The 6432-nt window shown below is 39.4% G+C and overlaps 1 protein-coding gene across 2 annotated transcripts in view; it reads right to left on the bottom strand.

The window, feature by feature from the left end:
- Window positions 1–5876: 5876 nt before the first annotated feature.
- LOC148016592 (ARM repeat superfamily protein) overlaps window positions 5877–6432 on the bottom strand; it is a 38733-nt gene continuing 38177 nt past the window's right edge. Inside the window, exon 9 of one of the 2 annotated variants that reach the window (XM_087663839.1) lies at window positions 5877–6371. The gene's annotated coding sequence lies outside the window, so the exon portion shown is untranslated. The remainder of the gene's footprint in view (window positions 6372–6432) is intronic. The other variant, XM_087663838.1, reaches the window with a different exon arrangement.

The following is a 6432-nucleotide window of genomic DNA, read 5'->3' as shown; positions in this document are numbered from 1 at the left end:
CTCTGTCTCTCTCTCTCTCTCTCTCTCTCTCTCTCTCTCTCTCTCTCTCTCTCTCTCTCTCTCTCTCTCGCCGTAATTGCTATTCATATGGGTTGAGAGAATGAGGGGGAATGGGTGTTAAAACGTGGTACAATGTGAGAAATGGAGCAAAGAAGCATGAAGGTGACTGTTAGTAGCTATGTGGAGTAGAAATTAATTCTAAATTTTCAAAATTTTTGGTTATTATAATGTAAAAATTAATTATTCAAGCAAACTAAGAAATTAATTAATTATTCACGCAAAATCCGTAAAACTAAGAAATATGATGATAGTTGATAAATTTGGTGAAAGTGATTATGCATATGAGGCAAAATAATTCATGATAGTCACCATGGATGTATTTTTTTAACGATGAAAAATTACATCTAATCACAAAAATAATAAATTTTAACAAAAAATATAAAAAATGGATTTATGAGCCTAGAAAATTAAGAGAATTTAAAGAAACATTGATGAATGTGTAGGAGCATTAGGGCATGGGGTTGGCCTTAGCTTATTGTTGCTTTAGTGTTAAAGTGGCTGAGTAAGGAAAGGCTCTATGTAAAATGAAACATAAAATATAAAAGTTGATAATACAAGACATAAACATGAAATGCATTTTTAACGGAGTGGAAGTACGGGTTAGTCCGGTTTCATCTCTTCAACACCGCACTACATTAGAATAAATCGTGAAAAGAATGGTTTCGCATGTCACATGGTTATTTTATTAGTTAGAATTACTTGAACACCATGTGGCACATGTTACAGATGCATATAAGCATGATATCGAAATGAATCTCATGGATGCATAGCAACTGTCTATAAACCCATTGACCTACTTGGTGTGAAAGAGGATTCCTAGCCATAGGCTAGAGCATTTATTTATTGGGGAATGATTATGTGAGGTTATAAACAATTTCTTGGAACCATAAATATCAAGAGAGGAGCATATTACCATACGTTATAAGTATCAAACTGCATCCTAGGGCCAATCCCTTAGGTGTAGAAGAGTCGTAGGGGCCAAACAGTCTTTATATATGTGATTCGAGGTGAGATAGTCACCTATGTGTGGAAAACTCCTTTACTTGGAGTCAAGAGGGGTAATTAGTTGAACTACAATCCAAAATTGTATCTACAAACACGGCAATTAGAACAATTATTTATAGTACCTAAATACTTCTAGCCGCAAGGCCGTGTGGGATTGTTCAATGTTGTCAGGAGCCTAGCTAGAGTTGTTAGAGCCAGTGTCGGGCCCATTTTAGGTCCCAAGAAGAAGTCACCGAGGAATCTCATTTAAGAGCAAAACAAATATCATGAAAACCCCTAGGCATACCAATGCAAGAGCATTAACCCTTAAGAGAGTTAGAAGAGCAAGAAATCGAGAAATTATAGTTGGAGGTGGAGAAGACTGCTAGAGGACTTGTAACCACGCAATAGAAACTCCAAACTAGGCAAACATCTAGTAGGGGAGTTGCAACCAAAGTCCTCGTAACAAGCTCAATCGGAGAATAGGAAGGAACTCAATTAGAGCTTATGAGAGCTAATATTCAAACTCAAGCCATGGCGCTAAAGTGACTACCTAAGTTGAGGAGCAAGAGATCCAAAGATCCACAATACCAAAGGCTAGAAACCTAACAACAACACATGAAATCCATAGTTAGTATCAGCTAAAAGGAAACAAGGGGGAGAATTTATCATCAAGGTGTCAATTGAATAAGAGAAGGGCACGATTGAAGAGAATAGAGAATTAGAAATGGCAAAAGAAATATCTCAAAAGGAAGCAGAAAAATCAAGGCAAAAACAATAGGAGAAGAGGGAGCGCCTTAGAAAACAAAAGACATGGGCCTAGCAATTAAAAGATCAGTAGAGCTTGGCATTAATGGGCCTTAACCTAGGAGGTTCTTCCAAAAGCACGCCCTAGTACAACCAAACCAAGGCCACCAATCAACATGGCCTAAAAGAAAGATGAAGTGATAGACATGCAAAGTTAGCTACACCAAAAATAAAAGCGTTAGACATAAAGACACAACTAAAACAAAAACGAAGTATTAGACACAAAGAATAAGATCAATTTAAGATAAGTGGGCTAAGATACACATGGAGTGTTAAGACATAAAGAATACACCCTACCTGAAATTGTTCGAACTTGTCACCATAAAGTGCGAGCGATCCTCTTAAGTCTTGCTTAGTTTTCAGAAGTTAACCAACATGTTATGTATAAAGTTCAATTTTTGCCTCCCCCTACTTGTTCATAGAAGCACGCTAGAAAGTATGGTATATCAGCTTGCTACCCAAGTCATTGACCTCTCATAAGCGAGATCAAAACAAACACTACCATGGGTACTAAATGGTTGGCAATCACAGATTCAGAGTCTTGTCAAAAGGCACCTAAAACATTGAGGGTGGAAGGGTCATTCACTTCTTTACGTATGAGCAACCAACATAAGGCTTTGAAGAGCTATTAAAAGAGTAAGAAGAGCAAAGGAACTAGTTGGATGAGGAGAGAACGTCAATGTTAGCAACCTTAGAGAAGGAAAAGAAGGCCCATGCAACATACAAACAACATAAGACGAGAGAAATTTTCAGACTTAATGAGAACTAGCTAAGGAAGAAAAAATAATAACAAGGGAAAAGGATATGAAGAGTTGCAGGAGTTGTGCAAAGTCGAAAGGAAAAATCATGTACAACTTGAAAGGCCAATATACCCAAGCCATGAAAGACAAAGCCAAGTTAGACCACACATAACTACGCCCAACTTCAAAAGCAACTGGATTATGAAGTGCAACAAAGGGACATCCTAGCCCAAGCCTAGAGAGAACAAACCATGTTGAAAATCCTTGCCAAATGGTAGAACTAGGGGCAATGGGAAGAAGAGGATGTGGATGCATTGCAAAATATGGCCACCCACTAGCACAAGGTGAGTGTGAAAAAAGTTTGGTATTGGAAAGAGCCAAAGCAATAGAGGTAGAATGCAAGTTCAGTAGCAAAGCTTCAATCTCAAGAATAAGCTGCAACTCACCAAGCAAGTACTCAGGCACAATATGGAGGTTACAATTCCCTAGCAAAAGTATAACATCACAAAGGAAGAATAGTTGCAAAAACTTAGGGAAATGAGGCTCTCCAACAAAGAACTAATAATGATGGGAATAGTCATCTTTGAAGAGCCTGCCCAAACCATGGAAGCACCACCATCCTCACCCCTTACACTTGAAACAAATTGGGAATATGAAGAACATGAGCAATCACTATTCCACAACCAAAAAGTGCTACAAAAGTGAAAAGGACACCCAACCCTCCAAAAAATATTATGGAAGCCATGCAAAGAAGAGAAAAGGTGGAAAAAAGCATAAGAAAGCTCAATGCCACTTCTCAACCAGCACCAAACTTTGCGGGTGGGGGGGTGGGGGGGGGGGGGGGGGGGGGGGGGGGGGTTGTTCCGTCCGTCACTTATCGATCAATTGGGACAGGGAACTCACCACTTGGAGCAATGGGAGACTCAGAAATTGCCTAAGCAATTCACATTTAACTTCCTTAATGGGCTCAAAAAGGTGATGCCTTTAACAATTGCGCTACAAAATATAATTGAAGTGTTCTAAGGCTAAGGAAATGTGGCTGGAGCAAAAAATTCAAGACAATGGATTGTAGCAACAAGAATCGACAAATTATTGGTATGATAAGGTGTTTCTTAGCAACCAAGTGTGTATGGTATACTAGCTTAGGGCAATCGAAGATGCTCTGCAACTTATCCACGAGGTCCTATGGTTGGGCCAACTGGTGGCACAACTTGGTATGGCTAACTCCTATATTGCATTCGGACACCTCGAGTGCCATTCAATTGGCACGTAATCCAATCTTTCATGCAAAGACCAAGCATCCCGATGCCCATTACCACCTTATTAGAGAGGTGGTTGAGGGCAAGTAGATAGAGCTTATGGTCAAGATCTCAACTAACGAGAATCTTCCATATCTGTAAAACACAAGTCTCCCAATGAAACGATATGCCTTCTTTAGGAAGATGATGGCCATAGGGTGAGCTACCATCTTTTACTCACCCTATTTTACTCTATGTACATGTACCTTTTTCCTTTTTTCATTTTCTCATCGTAGTTGTAGCATATACAAAGGCAACCCAATTTGGCATCCCACACATTTTGTGCTATACTCATTTACTTGCTCTTCTGTGGTGTTTCAATCTTGGCTTTTACTTGTTTTGACTATTCTTAATGGCTTGCTTTGGGGCAACTCTTGCTGTGTTAAAGTCATTATAGAGTTGCTTTCATTCTTCCTCATTGCTAGTCTATGCTTTACATTGTCTTGTCACTAACTACATGATCTTGTTGTGATGTTGTAAACAAATTGTTGTTTCCCTCCCAGTCTCTCTTGAGCCCACCATACTTCTAACATAAAGCTTCATCACATATGAAATGCCCAAAGTACAATTCAAAGAATGAAAGCATTTCTTGTCAACTCTTAATGCCATAAACCCCACCAAAAAAGAAAATTCAAAGAGTACATGCTTCACTTCTAGTACACCTTTGGGAAGGCCGGATTTATCTTTCATATGGATGTTTCCACATTTCAATATACTATTCAACACTCTCAATTACCCCTTAAAATAAATAATCCAATTAAAGAGCTAATTGATCTTGGGAACCTTGCCATCAAAATTTTTCTAAGGATGCTTTTGACAGGGCAGCACAAGCCAATATGCAAGACTTCAATTAATGTGACATGATATTTGTACACATTGTTAAGGAATGAGAATACTTCTAACACTGCTTCATGCCCAACAAGGGCATTGCAAGTGTAGACAAGTTCATCTCTGTTGTCAAGGCATAAAGACTGGCCACATTGGCGTGGTGCTTTTCAAGTGGCTGAGCACAAGTCCTTGGATAAGAGCTTTATGGAGACGTGAAAACTCCATAAGTAGCTTGCAATCCTCCTGTCTTTCAATTTTGATTCACATGCAAGTCATTGAGAGAATCTTGCACCAACTATGATCAATACCATGAATAGATTGTTTGTTCAGATCTTAGAATATCTTGACACTCCAAGTCACTCATGGCTCTTGCCCCATGAGAAAAACCAAATGCTCACCTTGAACCAACATATGATCAACACAAATTGTAGATCCACTAGTAAGATCTTTAGAACCCTAGACTGCAATCACAGTATGGCTATTACTCCTTGAGAAACTATTGGTCTCCAAAGTGATCAAATGTTGAGTCAAGCCGGCTACCTTCAAGTAGACATGCAATGGCCAGCCTTGCGTTCCCTAGAAAATGAAATCACATCAACCTTGTGACAATCCAACCAATTGAACCCAAATATCTACTGATGGTACCTTGTCGCATTAACATTGCCTCTATAGAAGTTTGCAGGTCCTCTATACTAGTTAGAAAAACACATACATATCCACATTATACTCCACAACGAAGAAGCAGTCTCTTAGTATGCTCCCTATCGTTTAAGAGAGCACATATCCACATTCTCATACACAACCATCTATCCAAATGCAATTGATTCCACAATGCGTAAATACAATGTTTGACTTAATCGTGCATGCTTGCGTGTTCTGACAATGGCATACGACCATATTTTTGGGAGTTTAATTCCCATGGAAATCCATTAGCATTATGACTTCATAGGTAGGTAGAGCTGCCAACCAATGACACTGATATTGCCGTCCCTCGTGGGATGCTTATGCAAATGTGCACAAGGTTGATCCTTCCACGTGTACCGCAGACTGAAATACATGGTTCTCGATCTATTTGGGCGAGCGAGTTTAATTACCTCATAGGCACAGACTTAAAGTACCTATCCGTGCTGAATTAAACTAATTATCAAAGCCTTTAGGTGATTTAAACAGGCATATCACGATTCGGGATTTGGGGTCCTCATCAAAATTCCATTGATCGGAAGGCACAAGTACACTTTACAGTAGTATACAGCCCGCAACTTGAAAATTTGTATGATACAAATGAAAGCCTTACCGTGAGCCTTCCTGCGGCTTCCAATCAACTGACCAGATTCCTCAGACAAAAGCCATAAAACTCGGATCACTACCACCATACCTGTAAGCTTGGTACACCATTCCATATCTTAACTGCCGCTAAAAAATTACACATCAAACCTCACGTTTCCTAGTCTCATGCAGTTTGGCAGAACATCTAAAGTATCTCCCACAGCAATGCTTTCTTGATGATACCATCTAAACATGACAAGCAAAGTAGGAATTCGAGTTTCCCCGTATAATTTTAGACAACGGATCAAAACTGTACATCAACGTAAAAGGCTTTTGAATAAAATAGCTGCCTGGCAAACAGCCACCTGTGAGCTGCTGGCATCCCAAACTGCACAAATAACAAAAAATGACGTAAGAACACAGGACACCACTCTTCTCAGGCTTCAGCA

The sequence above is a fragment of the Lygodium microphyllum genome, chromosome 23 (genome assembly GCF_053477565.2).
Source record: "Lygodium microphyllum isolate KBCC chromosome 23, Lygodium_microphyllum_v1.1.10, whole genome shotgun sequence".
Taxonomy (NCBI): Eukaryota; Viridiplantae; Streptophyta; class Polypodiopsida; order Schizaeales; family Lygodiaceae; genus Lygodium; species Lygodium microphyllum.
The sequence above is the reverse complement of the archived record's forward strand: the minus strand, read 5'-3'. Positions and strand labels throughout refer to the sequence as shown.